General features: G+C 46.3%; 1 long non-coding RNA gene across 5 annotated transcripts; it reads right to left on the bottom strand.

Annotated features, from left to right (window-relative positions):
- Nucleotides 1-6,866: 6,866 nt before the first annotated feature.
- Gm20670 lies at nt 6,867-18,453 on the bottom strand. 5 transcript variants are annotated; one of them, XR_882168.3, is made up of 5 exons: nt 17,214-18,453; nt 12,625-12,757; nt 10,787-10,949; nt 7,213-7,681; nt 6,867-7,181 (listed from the first exon to the last, which is right to left on the bottom strand). It is a non-coding gene; the product is annotated as a predicted gene 20670 (long non-coding RNA). The 5 variants fall into 5 exon arrangements; XR_882166.3 differs by having other exon boundaries at nt 6,867-7,681; nt 17,214-17,356; nt 17,920-18,453; XR_001778163.2 differs by having other exon boundaries at nt 6,867-7,681; nt 17,214-17,353; nt 17,920-18,453.
- Between the last annotated feature and the right edge of the window lie 1,040 nt (nt 18,454-19,493).

The following is a 19,493-nucleotide window of genomic DNA, read 5'->3' as shown; positions in this document are numbered from 1 at the left end:
TACCATGGAGCACTGTGATAGCAAAGTGGAGCACTCTGAAACCACAATAAAGCACTGTGACACCACAGTGAAGAATTGTGACAGCAAAGTTCAGCACTTTCACAGCACATTGGAGCAGGGTGACACCAGAGTGTTGCACAGTGACACCACAGTGGAGCACAGAGACACCACAGTGGAGCACTGTGATACCACGGTGGAGCACTGAGACACCACAGTAGAGCACTGTCACACCAGAGTGGAGCACTCTGACACCACAGTGGAGCTTTAGACACAACAGTGTAGCACTGTGATTGCACATGGAGCACTGTGACAGGAAATTGGAGCACCGTAACACCACAGTGGAGCACTGTGACACCACAGTGGAGTACTGTGACACCAATGTGGAGCACTGTTATAGCAAAGTGGAGCACTCTGATACCAAAGTGGAGCAGTGTGACACAACAGTAAAGCACTGTGATACCACATGGAGCACTGTGATATGACAGTAGAGCAAGGTCACACCACACTGGAGCACTGTGACACCACAGTGGAACATTGTGACACCACAGTGAACAACTGTGATAGCAATGGGGAGCACTGTGACACAACAGTGGAGCATTGTGATAGCACATGGAGCACTGTGAGACCATAGTGGAGCACTTAGACACCAAAGTGGAGAACGGTGATACCTCCGTGGAGCACTGTGACACCACAGTGGAGTACTGTGACAGCAAAGTTGAACACTGTGTCACCTTAGTGGGGCACGGTGGCAGCACAGTGGAGCACTGTGATTGCAAAGTGGAGCACTGTGACAGTACAGTGGAGCACTGTGAATGCAAAGTGGAACACTATGACAGCACAGTGGAGCACTGCCATAGCAAAGTGGAGCACTGTGACACTACGGTGGAGCTCTGTGACACCACAGTGGAGCACTGTGATAGCAAAATGGAGCACTCTGACACCACATTGGAGCACTGTGATAGGAAAGTAGAGCATTGTGACACAACAGTAGAGCACTGTGACAGCAAATTGGAACACTGACACCACAGTGGAGGTCTGTGACACCACAGTGGAGCACTGTGAAAGGAAAGTAGAGCATTGTGGCACCACAGTAGAGCACTGTGACAGCAAAGTTGAACACTGTGACACCACAGTGGAAGTCTGTGACACCACAGTGGAGCACTGTGACAGGAAAGTAGAGTACTGTCATCACAAAGTGGAGCATTGGGACACTACCGTGGAGCACCGTGATAGCAAAGTGGAGCACTGTGAAACCACTGTAAAGCACTTTGACACCACAGTGGAGCACTGTTACAGCCCAGTGGAGAACTTTTGACAGCACAGTGGAGCAGGATGACATCACAGTGTTGCAAGGGGGAACCACAGTGGAGCACTGTGACACCACAGTGGAGCACACTGACACCGAGTGGAGCACTGTGATACCACAGTGGAGCACGGTGACACCACAGTAGAGCACTATTACACTACAGTGGAGCACTGTGACAGCACAGTGGAGCACGATGACAAAAGAGTAGAGCACTGTGATGGCAAAGTGGACCACTGTGACACTACAGTGGAGCTCTGTGACACCACAGTGGAGCACTGTGATAGCAAAGTTGAGTACTGTGACTGCAAAGTGGAACACTGTGACACCATAGTTGAGCACTGTGACACCACAGTGGAGCACTTTGATACCACAGTGGAGCACTGTGACACCATAGTGGAGCCTGTGACACAACAGTGGAGCACTGTGATAGCACATGGAGCACTGTGATATGAAATTGGAGCACGGTGACACAACAGTAGAGCACTGTGATAGCACATGGAGCACACTGATCGCAAGGTAGAGCACTGTGACATCACAGTGGAACACTTTGATCCCATAGTGGAATACTGTGACACCACAGTGGAGAACTTTGACACCACAGTGGAGCATGGTGACACCATCATGGAGCCCGTTGGCACAATAATGGAGTACTGTGACACCACAGTGGAGCACTGTGATAACAAAGTGGAGCATTGTGACACAACAGTAGAGCACTGTGATAGCAAGGTAGAGCACTGTGACATCACAGTGGAACACTTTGACCTCATAGTGGAATACTGTGACACCACAGTGGAGCACTGTGACACCAAAGTGAAGCACTGTGACACCACAATGAAGCACAGTGACACCACAATGGAGCACAGTGACACCACAGTGGAGCACTGTGACAATAAAGTGGAGGACTGTGACAGCACAGTGGAGCACTGTGATAGCACATGGAGCACTGTGACACCACAGTCGGACACTTTGACCCCATAGTGGAATACTGTTACACCACAGTGGCCTGTTTGTGACACCACAGTGGAGCCTTGTGATAGCACGGGAGTACTGTAATAGCAAAATGGAGCACTTTAATGAAACAATGGGGCATCATGGAGTCACAATATACTACTGTGATGTCTAACTGGAGCATTTTTGTGACAGGATGCAGGGTTGTGACTCCGCAGTTCAGCATTGTGGTGGTTTGTTATATGTTGTTGTGGTAAAACAGCATATTGTGATTCCGCAACAAACAATTACTGAACAACAAATCATTCTAATATATTTCAGTATGAAGATGGCATGATATACTATTATAATGAAACAATGAAACACTGTAATGAAAGACTTTTTGGTCAGCACACACGCCTTTAATCCCAGCAAGGAGGAACCAAAGGCTGGAGGAACTCTAAGATCCAGGTCAGCCTGGTCTACACAAAGAAACCCTGTCTTAAAGAAAACAAAAGAAGGGCAGGAGGAGGAAGAGGAGGAAGAGGAGAAAATGTGTGGTAGGGAATGAGGGTGGATGAATATGTTCAAAATATAGTGTATGAATTTCTCAAAGAATAAATATTTTTTTAAAACCTGTGTTAGCTTTATCAAGTACCCTTTTGTCATCTGCTCATGTAATTTCTGCCTCTATGTTTATTAATAAGGTGTATTACACTTATTAATTTTTATTTTTTCAACAAGTCTTGCATCCTTGGTGAAAAGTCAGTTTGGTGCACTATCTTTTTTATTAGATATTTTCTTCATTTACATTTCAGATACTATCCCCAAAGCCCCCTATACCCTCACCCCACCCTGCTCCCCAACCCACCCACTCCTGCTTCCTGGCCCTGGCATTCCCCTGTGCTGGGGCATATGATCTTCGCAAGACCAAGGGCCTCTCCTCCCATTGATGGTCAACTAGTCCATCCTCTGCTCCATATGCAACTAGAGACACGAGCTCTGGGGGTACTGGTTAGTTCATATTGTTCCTCCTATAGGGTTGCAGACCCTTTAGCTCCTTGGGAACTTTCTCTAGCTCCTTCATTAGGGGCCCTGTGTTCCATCCAATAGATGACTGTGAGCATCCACTTCTGTATTTGCCAGGCACTGGCATAGCCTCAAGAGACAGCTATATCAGGGTCCTGTCAGCAAAATCTTTCTGGCATATGCAATAGTGTCTGGGCTTGGTGGTTGTATATGAGATGGATCCCCGGGTGGGGCAGTCTCTGGATGGTCCTTTCTTCGTCTACATTATCTTTTTAATACAACCTTAACTTTTAATGTATTTTTTGAGAGCTTCTGCATCCACATTCATCAGAAATACTGGCCTGTAGTTTTATTTTTACATCTGTGTCTTTATCCAGTCATGGTGACAGGGTTACATTGGTATCAAACAATGAGTTGGGCAGTGTTCCTTCGCTTTACATTTTGTGAAACAGTATGAAAGTGTTGTTATTAGAACTTCCTTCAAAGTTTAGTAGTATTCTGTAGTGAGTCCATCTGTCCCAGGACGTTATTTTGTGGATAGAATTTTGGTTGCTGCTTCGATATTATTATTGTGACTGGTCCATTTAAGGTGCTTCTGCCTTCTGCCTTTAACTGTATTAGCTGACATGCCCTTAAAAATTTCTTTATGTCTTCTAGATTTTTCCAGTTTGTTGTAATGTACTTATAGCATTCCCTGATCTTCTAGATTTCTTTGAAATTTATTATAATAACTCCTTTTTCACCTCTAATTTTATTATTTATCAGTCTTTCAGTTAGTTCAGTCTGTTTAATCCTTTCAAATGACCAGCTTTTTATCTAATTCTCTGTGTTGCTCTCTGTTTAGTTCATTTCTACTCTGATCATTATTTCTGGCCATCTGATGCACTTGGGTTTGCCTCTTCTTGCTTTTCTAGAACTTTGAGGTGCATCATTGAGTTATTGGAGACTCTGACTTTTTAATATGAGTACTTCTAAGTATTTCTCTTAAGTTTGTCTTGGTTGCATCTCAGAGGTTCTGGGAGGTTGGGTCTCGTTTTTCATTGACTTCTAGATTTCTAATTTTCCTACCTGATTTCTTCAACAGCCCCCCGTTCACTCAACAGTGAGTTGTTCAGTCTCAAGATATCTGTGTATTTTCTGAGATGAGCTTTCAATTTGTAGCTTTATTCCACTGTGGTCTGATGCAATTCAAGAGGTTGTTTTCATTTTTGCATTTCTTAAGTCTTGCCTTGTGGTCTATATTGCAATCAGTTTTAGAGAAGGTTTCATGCACTTCTGAGAATAGAGGGAATGTTTTTTAACTTTCGACTATCTTATGTAATCACCATAGTAACGGTAAAGAAAAAAGCCTGTAGGACATATGCAGCCAAAAATGAGAAATGAATAACAGTGTAGCGCCATGAAAATCAGTTAAACGCAAAGAAAAATCATGACCCAAGAGTCCAAAAAAAAAGTTTTTATACTCATAAAATAATTTTAAAACACAATAGTATGGTCTTTTCCAGAAAGAAATTTAGAGATTTAGAGATATAGGGGTTAAATTCCACAGTTGAAAGCCATCAGTTGGCATAATGTGTTAAAGAAAGAAAAGAAGGAAGGAAGGAAGAAGGAAGGAAGGAAGGAAGGAAGGAAGGAAGGAAGGAAGGAAGGAAGGAAGGAAGGAAGAGTTGAATGTGTGACCTATGACGGGGTTGTTTTATTTAAATCTACAGAGTCACCAGATTGCAAAGGAGGGCTATGTAGTAGTGGTCACTTAGTGTAGAGATTCACAGCCAGCCAAGTGCTGAGGACCAGTGTCTATTGACTTCCCAGCCCTAAATGGAGCATCTTTATCAACGTTAGCCCCCACAATGGTCAGGAAACGTGGAGGAGATGGGGTGGAGAGAATGGAAGAGCCTGCAGATGAGGAAGAAGGCTGTGAAACACTGTCTTCTCGACACCACAGAACCATTGCACTAGTAACCCATTGCAGCTGTTGGTACATGAACAAGAGCAGGCCCACAAGCTTTCAGCAATTGGCACTAATTGCCCTCACTGGGTTACCAAAAAAAAAAAAAAAGTGAGGGGTTGGTTACTCATGGGAGAGGAGCATGCTAGAGGCATCTGAGGGGAGTGGGGAGGGGAAATTAGTGAATCAATCAAAGCACATTGTTTACATGTATGATATTGCTAAAGAGTGAATAAAAGATATTCTACTTTTTTCTTTTTTATTAGATATTTTCTTCATTTACATTTCAAATGCTATCCCCAAACCCCCTATACCCTCCCCCACCCTGTTCCCCAACCCACCCACTCCTGCTTTCTGACCCTAGCATTCCCCTGTACTGGGCCATATGATCTTCACAGTACCAAGGGGCCTCTCCTCCCATTGATGGCTGACTAGGGCATCCTTGGCTACATATGCAACTAGAGACACAGCTCTGGGGGTACTGGTTAGTTCATATTGTTGTTCCTCCTATAGGGTTGCAGACCCCTTTAGCTCCTTGGGTCCTTTCTCTAGCTCCTTCCTTAGGGGCCCTGTGATATTCTACTTTTAAAAAAAGGATTGGAGAAAGGTAATCCATAGGAACAGGAATTTAGAAGGATCTGGGGTAACACTATACTAATACTAGACAAAATAGTATCTTATCAAACACAAACACAAAAAGTATTATGGCACAGAAGAAAATTATACATAGATAAAAAGATTCAGGACTAGGGAGGAAGATGTCTTAGATGGTCAAAGTGTCTTCCATGCAAGCAGGAGAACTTGAATTTGGTTTTAAAAAAACAAAGTGGGCATGGCAGCACATATCTGTAAGAGGCCATGGAGTCAGAAAGACCTCTGAAGTAAACTGGCCAGTCAGCCTGCCAAATTGATGAGCTTCTGGTTTAGTAAAGATTCTATCACAAAAATAAACGTGAAGAACCACTGACGAAAGGTGCTTGTCGTCAGCATCAAGACCAGCACAGCATCAGCATCAGCCCTACACATATGGATACACACCTGCAGTCACACATGCACACCCGTGTTCACATACCATACACATATGCACACACACAACACTGTGATGACGATGACACATCTAACACACAATTCCCAAGAAGATGTAAAAACTATTATGAATATATAGGCACCAAATGACAGATCTCTTAAATACATAAAGAAAATATTGACAGAATTGAAGGGAGCAATAGACAACTCCACAGTATACGGTAGGGGGTTTAAACATCTACCTTCAGGAACAGAACTAGGTGAAAATCAAGAGGAAGGAGGAGGAGGAGGAGGAGGAGGAGGAGGAGGAGGAGGAGGAGGAAGAGGAGGAGGAAGAGGAAGAAGAAGAAGAAGAAGAAGAAGAAGAAAAGAAGAAGAAGAAGAAGAAGAAGAAGAAGAAGAAGAAGAAGAAAAGAAGAAGAAGAAGAAGAAGAAGAAGAAGAAGAAAAGAAAGAAGAGGAAGAAGAATATATCATTTATAACAGTGGTGAGATGAATAAAATATTTAATGAATTTAATCTAAGAAGGAAAACTACAAAATGCTGTTGAAAGAAGTTAAAGATATCTCTCTCTCTCTCTCTCTCTCTCTCACACACACACACACACACACACACACACACACACACACACACACACACACATACACTCACACACACATACAAATGGATTGTTGAAGGAAAGTATGTGTTAAAATGTCAATATTGTAACTGGAGTGTTAAGGCAGAAGGCCAGACTCTAATGGCCCCACCAGTCTGGGCTCAGCCACCAGCCTCATCCATCCGTTCAGGAGAGGTGTAATGACAAAAGTAGAAAAGGGAGATTTAGTGAGTTGGGAAGAAAAGAACAAGTAAGAAGATGCAGGGATCCCAGGTTTGCATCAAGGAGAGCTTCAGGTTAAGCAGAGCAGACCTTGGTCCAAGCGAAGGGGTATACTCGAAAGCAGACCTGCTCTAGGTGGGTATACACGGAAGCAGACCTGCTCTAGGTGGGTATACACGGAAGCAGACCTGCTCTAGGTGGGTATACACAGAAGCAGACCTGCTCTAGGTGGGTATACATGGAAGCACACCTGCTCTAGGTGGGTATACACAGAAGTAGACCTGCTCTAGGTGGGTATACACGGAAGCACACCTGCTCTAGGTGGGTATACACAGAAGCAGACCTGCTCTAGGTGGGTATACACGGAAGCAGACCTGCTCTAGGTATGGTCATGTTGATCCTTCTCTCAGCTCCTGTCCTACAGAGTCGTCTGACACACTGATAATCTGCCAATTGCAGTGACCACCTGAGGGGACTGATCTGTTCCCTACAAGGTGACCTGATCCAGGGGCTTACCTCTCCATCAGAGAGAACAACTGTTTCCATCTTGGGGGCCAATCTGTCTTGCTGTTCCAGGGATTCTGGGTGCCGGAAGGGTTAAGGCAATGACTCTTCGAGCCTTCTACCTTAAAGGGGGAAGAGAAAGTGATATGGTGCTTGCATGCAGAGGTGAGTGAGAGACTAAAGTAAAAGCAAGCAGAGTAGACTGAAAGCGAAGACATCAGGCTTTCATCCTGATTGCTGTTACCCTGTAGTCCCAGTGAGTAGCCCATGCTTTTTGGAAGAAGCTATTCCCAAGAGCCTGTTATAATACACAAAGTAGCCTAATGATCCCAATTATTGTTTCCTCAGAAATAGAAAAGCCCATCCTAAAAGTTATGTGGAGTCTCGAAAGGCCCCAAACAGCCAAAATACTCTTGAGAAAGAACAAAGCCAGAGGCTTCATGGTTCCTGTATAGAACGCTCTAACATTCAAATGGTATGGACTGGAAGAAAGGCAAAGACATGTACTCCTTGAATAAAATAGAGCCCAGGAGCTAACCTCTCATATTTATCTTTCTTTTTATAGTTGGCTTTAGTTTCTATTCGACAATTATGTCATTCCATAAAGTAGAGTAAATGAGAAATGGAGTCAAGACTCTTCAAAGGGACATAGACTTTGAAAGAATGGCCAGGAAGCTAAGAAAGGGGGTGGGAAGGGAGAGAGAGGAAGAAGAGGAGAAAGAGAGCCAGGCGTGGTGGTGCCCGCCTTTAATCCCAGCACTCGGGAGGCAGAGGCAGGCAGATTTCTAAGTTCGAGGCCAACCTGGTTACAGAGTGAGTTCCAGGACAGCCAGGGCTATACAGAGAAACCCTGTCTCAAAAAAACAAACAAACAAACAAACAAAAAAAAAGAGGAAGAAGGGAATTAGGAAGGAAGAAAGGAAGAAAGAGAAAAAGAATGAACGAATGAAGAAGGGAGGGAGAAAGAAAGGAAGGAAGGAAGGGAGGGAGGGAGGGAGGGAGGGAGCGAGGGAGGGAGGGAAGAAGGTGAACCCTTTTCTTATAAAATACAGGATGAGTTTGAATGTGTCAGAGCAAGGCCTAACTGTAAGGGCTAATAATATAAATCTCTTAGAAGAAACAGAGGGGAGGTGTTCCACAACCTTGGGGTTGCTAATAACTTTTTGAGCATGACATTAAAAGCAAAGGCAACACATTTAACTAAGGAAGCCAGGCCATACTGAAGCTGAAATCTCATGTATCAGAGGAAACAACCACTGTAATGAAGAGGAAACTGTGGAATGGAGGGTGAGGGGAGTAGGGCGTTGCAAGTCAGAAAGTTAATAAAAGGTTATTATAAAGATTACAGAGAGAACCACCACAACAAAGCAGGAGCCAAAAGGAATGAGAAAACAGGAAAAAGTCTTGCATAAAAGTTTCACCAAACACACACAGATAGCCTCGAGTACAGGGGAAAGCGTGGTATCACTAAGCATCAGGGAACACAGGGCCACAGTAAGACAGCAGCATCATACCCATTAAAATGGGAACAAAATCATTCAATTCCTCAAAACTCACAAAGCCTGCTCAGAACTGGGGAGATGGCTCTGCACGTAAAATGCTTGCTTCTGCAAACATACACAGACTTGCACACGCATGAACATGTGCATACATGTATGCACACAAAAGAAGTTGAAAGGTTTGTCATGACCAGAAATTCTACTTCTGGACATGGTACTGAGAGAGAATGAAAGCAGGGACTTGAAAAAGTACTTTTATACCTGTGCTCACTACAGCATTATCCACAGTAGCCCGAACGAGGAAGAAACACAAGTGTCCATTGGTGGGTGGGCCATAAAAAACATGGTATATCCATACAGTGGAATGTTATTTGACCCTAAAAAATGAAAGAAACTCTGACACGTGCTACCATAGGGATAAACTTTAAAGACACCGTACTGAGTTCAAACAGCCAGTCCTAAAAGGACAAGTATTGTGTGTCACTCTTTTGAAGGCTCTAGGGCATCAAGCAGATAACTAACAATGGGAAGTGGGTGGAGGCTGGCCAGACAGTGCGGGAAGGGAGGAGGAACAATTTGTTCTTGATAACGGAACAGTTTCAGACTGGCAAGATGGAGGAAAGATTTCTGGAGTCCCACTACCCAGCTACGAGTGCTCTGAACACGCTGGGCTCTCCACTCAGAACTAAGATGGTAAGATGGTAAGTTTTAGGTCACACATATTTAAATAATAAACTCTGGCAAAGAGAACCAGAAAGGGGTGACTCGTACAGAACGGAGGAAATCTGGCATGGCACAGACGCTCTGGGAGACAGTTTGGCAGCTTAGAATACGGAGTGGGTGACTACCGTAGGACCCAGCCGTTGCACCGTGGCGCTCATCCCAGAAAAATGACGATGCGTGTTGTTCACACGAGAGTTTGCACAGGAGAGCCGGGAACAGCTTGGATTGTAAGAGATTCACCGTGGAGACAGCCCAGATACTCAACAAGCGAAGAAGGCTTAACGAGAAGCCACAAAAAGAACAAGTTAATACACATGCAATTGGGATGAACCTCCGGGGCGGGGGTGGGGGTGGGGGGAGTCACTCTGAGTAAAACAGCAAAACACTGAGACTCCATCCCTGTACCACTTCTGAAATGAAAAATTCCAAAACCATAGTGTAGTATAGTGGTCGTCAGGAGTTAAGAAAGGTGTGCAGGAATACCAGGACTGCCTTCATGGCTTCATATAAAAGGACACCAAGTTGGGCAGGAGTTCTGTGGGTGTGGCTGCTTCTCGCCTGTACTGTCTGGGTGTTTTGTTTTTTTCTTTTCTTTTTTTGTTTTCAGGATGTTACCCTTGGCAGAACTGGTGGAGGGTACAGGAGAATCTCCCCAGTACTATTGATTTCTTCTACAGCTACCTCAAAACAAAAAAGGCTAATTTTAAAAGGGCATATTAATTATTATCCACTGTGGTTTCTGAGGGCTTCCTCAGCTCTGTCTGGGACCAGCGGAAGGCTCTCCCCTGACGTATGTGGCAGTCAAACGCTGCTGGTGGTTGGGACTTGAGCTGGGCTGTCGGCCAGAACCTTGACTCATGGCTTCCCTGTGTTGCCTGGACTTCCTCACACCATGGTGTCTGGGATCAGGGAGGGAAATGTCCCAAGAAAAACACATGGAAGGTGTCTAAGCCTCAGATGTAACCCAGCAAAGCCACCCACCATGACCAGGTCCTAAAAGCTTACCATGTGAGGGACTGGGTGCCCAAGTTGTCCAAGTTATTGTGGGCAGTTCTGAAAGTAACATCTTCCACAGACATCTCCCTAGGCCCAGAGCTTCCAGGACCTCAGCATCTCCATGAGCCAGGCTCTGGAACTCAGTTTGTAACATGAACCTGGGTCACATGACCTGGGAGAAAGAGAGGGAGAATGAAGTATGAAGGGGACAGAAGTATGAAAAAAATTCTCAGAGGATATTTCCACAGAGCCAAGGAGGGGGCGGTGGCTATAGGCAGGCCAGAGCTCTGATTTCCCTCTCTCTTTATACAGTTGGGTATAGCATAGTTCCATGTGGCCAGTAACTAACTGCACATGGGTGGGCGAGGACTCAGAGAAGTTGGCACAGACCAATGAATGCTTCAGCGGTGATGGTTGACATTGGCAATCACTCCCAGACTATGACCCAGAAACCCAAGGAGGGGTACCACAAGAGTTGCTCAGAGGTAGGGTACTGTGTAGAAAGAAGACCTACCTGAGGTCTTTGGGGGGGGAGGGGACCCCAAAGACACCCATCTTCGACCCCATTTTTCTCTCAGAGAAATGGCCCTGGGACTATCCAGGAATGACGCATGGCTCTCTCCCTCCATTCTCTCATCCCACCCTCTGGGACCAGCTGTCCAGCATATCTACAGTTGTTGGCTCACTCCCCTGCAGGTGGAGGGACCTGAAGCCCCTTCTCAAGGGGAAATAGGAGAGACCTAGAAGAGTGAATACTGTCATGGGCCGTTTAGTAAAACATCATCCTTGACTAAGGTCTCCCAAAGTAGTGTAGCAGTGTGAGTGCCAGCGCGGGGCAGGTAGGACTGAAATCCCCCAGTGGGTCCTCCCTGAAGCTCCTGACTGAGAGCTGCAGCCTCAAGGGACAGTGGACAACGCTCCCTTTACCAGCGCAGACATGTCCAGGAAAGGAGGCTGTTTGGGGAGGGGCATAAACGAGAACAACCAAAAACTGCCATCTGAGCCACATGTGGTTTTTTCTACCCTGGAAACAAATTACCCTAACTGGATAACTCTTCTGGTGTGTTTTGAGTTCCTTGGCTCCATCAGCCCTTGTGTGGAGACCATCGTCCCCCTTTCAAACTGATCCAGGTTGCTGGTAAATTCCATCTAAGGCCATGTGACTCCCCTCAATCTTGTAGTGATAGGATTGAGAGTTCCCACTTCTTCAAAATACCCCCCAGGCTGTGTATTTTAATGATAAAAGAGGCTAGGAGACTCAAGAGTATGGCCCTCATTTTGGCTGGATTCTGAGAAAGGCCATGTGGAGGATGACATCACAGAGGTAGGAGCACATTTAAAGTGGAATTTGGGGAGGTGGCAGGCTTACAGGAACGTTTACGTGGTAACTTAGCCAGTCCCATAAGGCCTGGTCCACTCGTGTGGTGTAGCATTGATCATTCATGAGGGTAGAACCTCAGGGCACACTCCCCTCCAACTAATCCCTGTCTCTTTAAGGTCCCAACATGGACCAGGTAGGAAACTGAACATCCCACACATGAGCCTTCAGAGGGCAAACCACACCACATACACAGCACTGACTGAAGAGATTGGTGAGTCAGGCGTCCACACACGGCCAAGTAGACCCTTTGCCTGGGGATTCGCCATGCCCCACTCTGTCATTCCTTGTGTGGAGCTCATCACCTGACTCTCCTCAATCTTATAGTACAAGGCTAGAATCCTCCACTTCCTTAGTAATTTAGGTTACCTACTGACTTAACCTGTCACGTGATGCTGCCCTTCTACACACACACCCCACCCCCCATCCCCGGGCCCCATAAGCAGTTAGCAACAAGGCAGTTTTGTACCTTCCAAGTCAGGTCACTCTGGCCTTCTGTTATAAGCTCCTCTGACTGGGTCAGGCATGCCCAGGATAATGTGAACAGTCTCCTTGGTGATCTCAAAGCTGACATCCAGATGCCTCACTCGTGAAAGTGACACCTGTGACACAGATCATTCTACACACTCAGGAAGAAGGCAGTATGTAGAAGTGCTGCTCGAGAATTGTGCGATGGTTTGTATAAGCTCGGCCCAGGGAGTGGCACAATTAGAAAGTGTGGCCCCGTTGGAGTAGGTGTGTTATTGTGTGTGGGCTTCAAGATCCTCATCCTTCCTGCCTGGAAGCCAGTCTTCTGCTAGCAGCCTTCAGGTGAAGATGTAGAACACTCAGCTCCTCCTGCACCATGCCTGCCTGGACACTGCCATGTTCCTGCCTTGATAATGGAGGCTGAACCTCTGAACCTGTAAACCACTCCAATTAATTGTTGTCCTTATGAGAGTTGCCTTGGTCATGGTGTCTGTTCACAGCAGTAAAACCCTAACTAAGACAGATGGGAATCCTAAGACATCTTAGAATTCTGCCCATCATATCTGGGTTTGGAATCTAAATTTATACCTCCTTTTTGCTGTAGAAATGTCTAAGGGATGTCACAGTTGTTCCTGGGCCACTGGTGTCTTCGCTGTACATGTGAAAGGCAAATGAAAACTCATGTAGGAACCGGGCATAGTGACGAACAACTTTAAGTCTAGCACTCGGAAGGCAGACCCAGATGGACCTCTGTGAATTTGACGCCAGCCTGGTCTAAAAAGTGAATTCCTGGCCTGTCAGAACTATATCATAAGACCCTATCTCAAAAAAAAAAAAAAAAAACAGTAAATTTTAGAAAAGGAAAAATTCTTTCAGAAAAGAAATTATCACTGAAGACTGACATTCTAAAATTCTCACCAAGGATGTAGGAATAGCATCCTCTACAAAAAAAGGTCAGAAGGCAATACACATAGCGTTACCATTCCAACATCTGGGTGACACAGGGAGAACCCAAGTCTCTCCATGGGTGTCTTAGGTGGGGTTTCTATTGCTTTAACCAAACACCATGACCAAAAGTACCATGAGGAGGAAAGAACTTGTTTGGCTTATGTTTCCACATCATAATCAAACACCTAAAGAAGTCAAGACAGGACCTCAAGGGAGGACCGAAGAGGCGGGAACTGAAGCAGAGACCATGGGGCAGGGCTTGATCTGCCTGGTTTGTTCAGTTTGCTTTTGTATGTAACCCGGGACCACCTGCCCAGGGGTGGCACTGTCTGGGGCTGGGCCTTCCACGTCTACCACCAGCCAAGAAAATGCACCACAGACCTGCTCCCAGGACAATCCGATGGGGTCATTTTCTCAGCTGAGGTTCCCTCTCACGGATGTGTCAAGTTGACAAGAGACAAACCAACACTCTGAATATTTATAGTCATCTTCCCATTCATCCATACTAGGCGGACCCCAAGGCGTCCAGATGAAGCCTGGACCCATGGGGACCACTGACACCTCACACAGGCTTTTATTTCCATATATGGGGTGTGTGTGTGTGTGTGTGTGTGTGTGTGTGTGTGTTTGAGTAATGTGATTCATAAGTTAACCGCAGTTAAAGTAATAGTAACTAACAACAAAATACAATTTAACCACTGACTGTAACAGAGGTTAAGATTTTTTCATTGTTTCTGGGTTTTCCATTTGACAGTTTTGAATCATAGTCAGCTGAGGTAGAAGAACAGGAAGTCTGTGCTCAGTGGAAGACGACTGCTCAATGACTTAGTGTGTGCTGAGCTGTTAAATCCAAAAATGACCTTGGAACAATAAGAATGACTGAGAACCACAACGAGTTTAATGAGGGGTTTTTTTTTTGTTATGAAATTAAAGCATTAAAATACTTCACCATATCTTCTGCAGTGACGAAAACCCACTTATTTATTTTGATGGCTGACTCTAGCATTCAATTATGATACATTTGATCCATGGTTAATTTCCAAAACTAACATTGTGTCAAGAACTTTAGGCAATTCCAGAGACTACTGCCTAAGCAAAAGGACGTGCTCCAAACCAAATTTAAGATATAAAAATGATTTGGGTTCAAGAAAGGTTGTCTAGCTTGTCTCTGCTATAGGATGAATGAATCTGTGAAGATCTATGTTAGAATTAGTGACTTGCCAAAGAAATTCAGGAAAAGTAAACTTTATGGGCACAGTAGCAACCCTATGAATTACGACCCTATTAACTATGCAGACAACAGCATCAGCAGCACACCCAGGCACACACAGTAATTAAACTCATCCATCTGTGATACTTTGCCATGTTTTAGCCACATAAAAGCTATATTTTGGCACACCTCATTGGCTGTATGACTTTTGCATACTTAGCTTTGCAGTCCAGAGGGCCTAGGTGCTGCTGCCTTTGGAAGGCACTGGGCAGCTGGATCAGTGATAGAAGCTTGCATGCTGTGTGCTAGGCTCAATCCTAGTTTCAAAAATAGAAGGAAGGAAGGAAGGAAGGAAGGAAGGAAGGAAGGAAGGAAGGAAGGAAGGAAGGAAGGAAGAGAAAGAAAGACAGACAGACAGACAGAAAGAAAGAAAGAAAGAAAGAAAGAAAGAAAGAAAGAAAGAAAGAAAGAAAGAAAGGGAGAGAGAGAGAAGGAGGAGGAGAGGAGGAAGAGGAGGAGGAGGAAGGAAGGAAGGAAGGAAAGAAATGTTCTTCCATGTTGACAACCAGCAATCCACAAATCACTGGATTCTGTTGGACAGGCCCTCCATGGCGCCACCATGTGGCTACTTAGTACAATGACAGGAAGGTATTCCCTCAACAAGGAAATTCTGACACTTTGATCTCTGGGATGTCTTGAGAATTCAGAGAGGGAACTACTGAATACAGATGCAATCTTTACTAGTTTAGAGCATGTAAGTCCCTGAGTGATGGGCTTTACAGTCTGGGTTTGGAGAACCATTTGTGCTGGCTAAAAACATACAAAGAAAAGCTGTGTGTGTGTGTGTGTGTGTGTGTGTGTGTGTGTGTGTGTGTGTGTCTGTCTGTCTGTCTGTCTGTCTGTCTGTCTGTTTATCTGTGTGTGTATGTGTATCTGCCTATGTGTCTGTGTGTCTGTTTATCTGTGTGTGTATGTGTATCTGCCTGTCTATGTGTCTGTGTGTGTCTTTTTGTCTGTATGTGTCTGTTTGTCTGTATGTGTGTGCAGCAGGGAATAGATGGGAGAGACTGAACCTTAGAACCTGGACCAGACCTGGGATGGAGTGTTGGTGTAGGCTGTGAGATTTTGCACGTGGCTCTGAGTATCTCCAAACCTGTTTTCTCATGGGAAATGCAGGCAACTTGGATGTCACAGGGACTCTGATCCAAGCTTGGCCTGGACCCTGCCCCTTAGTAAGGGCTAGACAGTATAGCTCTTCCCCCTCTCCCTTCCTCCCCGCTCCTTCCTTCCCTTTCCCTTCCTCTCCTGCCAAGCAACCACAGAGCACCAATGGGACAGAGTGGAGACTCAGATGCCAGCCCCCAGGAGCCTGGGATCCCTACTTCCCTCTGAGATCCCCACAGTGCTCCCGTCCTGGGCTTCCCCTCCTTTGCCAGGTGCTCCTGGCTTCATTTTTGTCTTTGAGTATCTGGCACCTGATGGCCCTGTACCTTGAACTGACAAGAACACGGAAGGCCACAGAAAGATGCCTGTCCCTCCTGTGGGGCCCTCAGCTGCTTCTGTCTCAGAGGCCAGCCTCCGGGGTCCCACCCTGTCCCTGTTCCTCACCTCCCTCAAAAACTCCATTCCTTTAGTTGTTCCCCAACCCACAATTTGATTGCTGCATCCCTATAGATGGCCCGACCTGTGAGCAGATGGGCTCAGGCGGCAGCTTTAGGAGAAAGCAGACAATAGACACAGGTGTTCTTTCATGTCTAGACAAACTTGCTGTTGTTATTCAAGAAATCTTTAAAAATCAAACTGATGAACAATGGTGGAGTTGAAAATGAAAAGAAAGGAATTCTCCACCCTTCCCTGGAGCTAGCCCTCTGCAACCTCCCTGGGTCTTCATTCACCCTTCTCTACCCCTTCCTGCCCCAATCCATCTCAGCCCTGCTTTCTTCAGTCTTTCTGGAGTGGGAGCTTGAATTCACCCTTTGGCAGCCTTGTAGGACCAAACTTAGAGTCTGACTCTGAAAATGGAGAGTGGCAGAAAGAACCGGGAGGGGTAGAGGCAGAAGGGGAGGGAGAGGGGAGAGGCAGGAAGTGGGGAGGGGCATGCTACTAGTGGACAAGCCCCTTCTCATTGTCTGCCAGCATGGAGCCCTCCCCACCTGACCAACCACGCAGTTATCTCAGAGAGCCTGAGGTGCTGCAGCAGCTGCAGAGCCATCCCCCTGTCTCCACCAGCCCTGGTCCTTGTGTGTGAAGGAAATCCCAAGATCATGCTTCCTGTGGGCTTCTGCAGTTAAGATTGGGGAGATTACACAGCTTTTCCTTGTCTGTGTGTCTGTGTGTGATCATGAACACAAAGGAAGCCAAGGGAGAGCAGCAAGGGAGCTCCCTGTAACTCAGAAGAGGGGACAACAAGGGTGCTGCGAGCCCCTTCTCACCTTCCCATGCTGTCACCAGCAGGTGGGCCATCCTTGTTACATGTCCCCAGCAGATGGGACCTTCAGTCACTTTCTGTCGAATGTTAGCAAGCCAGTGCTAGGGGTTTCTTGCCTAGAGAAGCCAGCATTTGCCCCAGAGCCTGCTGGGAATGAAGCACAGTGAGCCCAAGCATACCCGAGTGCCCCAAGCTCTGGGCCCAGCAGGCAGCTCCGCTCCACTGGGAGCTTCTGCCTGGCCTCTGCTTACAGAACGCAGCCTGCACCTTTTTTACTTCCGGACTTGTGCTAGGTCTTATCACCAAGAGCAGAAGGTTCCAGAGTCCAGCTGGAGGTCTGCTCCAAGGCCTGGCTGCCCTTCCTATCATTCTACACTGCTGTGTCCCGGAAGTCCTCAGCCCAGTCCTAGCTGCTCTGGCTTCCTGCAGCTTCTTCTACAGAGCTGGGGCTGCTTGTCCCTAGGAGGGCCTGTAGGTGGTGCAGGGAGGAGGGTCTGCCTGATCTGCAGGCAGATTCAAAGTGGCTGGAGGGAGTGTGTCTCCTCACACTGCACTTCACACACACACACACACACACACACACACACACACACACACACACACACACACACACAGTGGCCCAATCCCTTCTCTCACTCCCTCTCCTATTCGTGGTTGTCTCCCCTCTCTTCTCCAGCCCTTACCTTACCTCCAGAGCCTCCTTTACTTACATAGGTATGACATTCACTGCTGTCTGAACCATTCCCTCTGAGCTCCTGGAACCCTCCAGCATCCAGCCCTAAACCTGTTCTCTCTGCTAATCTTAGGGTACATGAACTATCAGGCCAAGACCACCCAGCAGTGACTATTCCAAGTGATGGACTAGAACAACTTGACTAGACATAACAGTGACTGAGGCTATGTGTGACCTCACAGATGCTCCTTGCTGAGGTAAGATGGAACATTCTAGAAGGGTGACTAGGAGATACCCTCCCCACCTTGGCTGCCTCCAAAAGCCACCGATGACATGTGCCTCAGATCTGACATTCTGGAATTTGGATATTAGCCTTGGCTTGAAGCAGGAATGTTCTCCTACCTAGTGATCTGTCCAAGCCATTCCAGGCTAACAGTCATGGTTAGTGTGACAAAGGCCACGCTCATCTATTAACACTGGCTCTAACACTACTTCCTGTGTACAGCGTCTATTTGTATCTCAGCCTGAGACTATGCACTGGGTTTCATGTCTAAACACACCTTCCTCCAAAATACATGATGGGAGATGAGCCCAATTCTGCCAGTTAGTTTAAATGTCAACTCACTACAACCTAAGATTATTTGGAAAGAATTTAGGAATTGAGGAATTGCTTAGATCATGTTAGATTGTGGGTGTGTCTGGGGTTGGGGTAGGGTCTTCATTGTTAATTGATATGCCCAGTCCATTATGAGTGGCATCATTCCCTGGGCAGGTAGCCCTAAAGTGTATACGTGAAAAGAGTTAGCTGAGCACAGGCAACATAGCAAGCAACAGAGATGTGTCCATTTCTCTACTCTTGACTGACTAGCTGCTCTGTGTTCCTGCCTCAACTTCCCCTCAATGAAAGACTGTAACCTGAGACTGTAAGCCAAATAAGCTCTTTTCTCCTCTAGGTTGCTTTTGGTCAGGGTATTTTTACCATAAAACTAGGACACGCACCTTCCTCCAATGCCTGTTAGGCTTGGGTCCTAGAAAGAGCAGCTTCTCTCTCCATCCACCAAGGGGCAGAGCATCAAGAGATTCAGTGGTGACAAGAAGCTTGCCAAGCATCTCTGCTGGAGGCCAGAAGAGCCCTGCGAGGCTGCAGGAAACTGGGAGCAGGAGACACAGAGGCCATGGTGCTTTGAAAAACTGAGGCAAAGTCCACATGGGATATGGGCTTCCTTGCCTCATCTTCTGTCCCCCGAGAACAAAGCCATCCTGGGATGAGGTGGATTTATCCTGGCAGTGTCTAGATGCTCGCTCACAGTCATCTGTGTTACTTATTAAAAAGACTAAATAAGCCTCCTTAGAACAGATCAGAACTGAACAAGAGGCAGGAGCAGACACATTAACCTCTGTGGGTCAGCATATGGAAGTCTGCTGCTATGGCATCTCTTTCCCACCTACCCTCTGAGGGAAGAAGCGGGACACTGCGGCCAACCAGGAGCTGTGGCAGAAGATGTCTGGCCTGCCAGTCAAGGGAAGATAGGGGGTCCCATGCTGACACATGTCCAAGGCTAAGGTTGTGAAGCCTAAGCAGGATCTATGTGCCTCCTGCCCAAGCCGTCA

Source organism: Mus musculus, chromosome 7 (assembly GCF_000001635.26).
Source record: "Mus musculus strain C57BL/6J chromosome 7, GRCm38.p6 C57BL/6J".
Taxonomy (NCBI): domain Eukaryota; kingdom Metazoa; phylum Chordata; class Mammalia; order Rodentia; family Muridae; genus Mus; species Mus musculus.
Note: the sequence above shows the minus strand (reverse complement) of the source record. Positions and strands in the feature narration are given on the sequence as shown.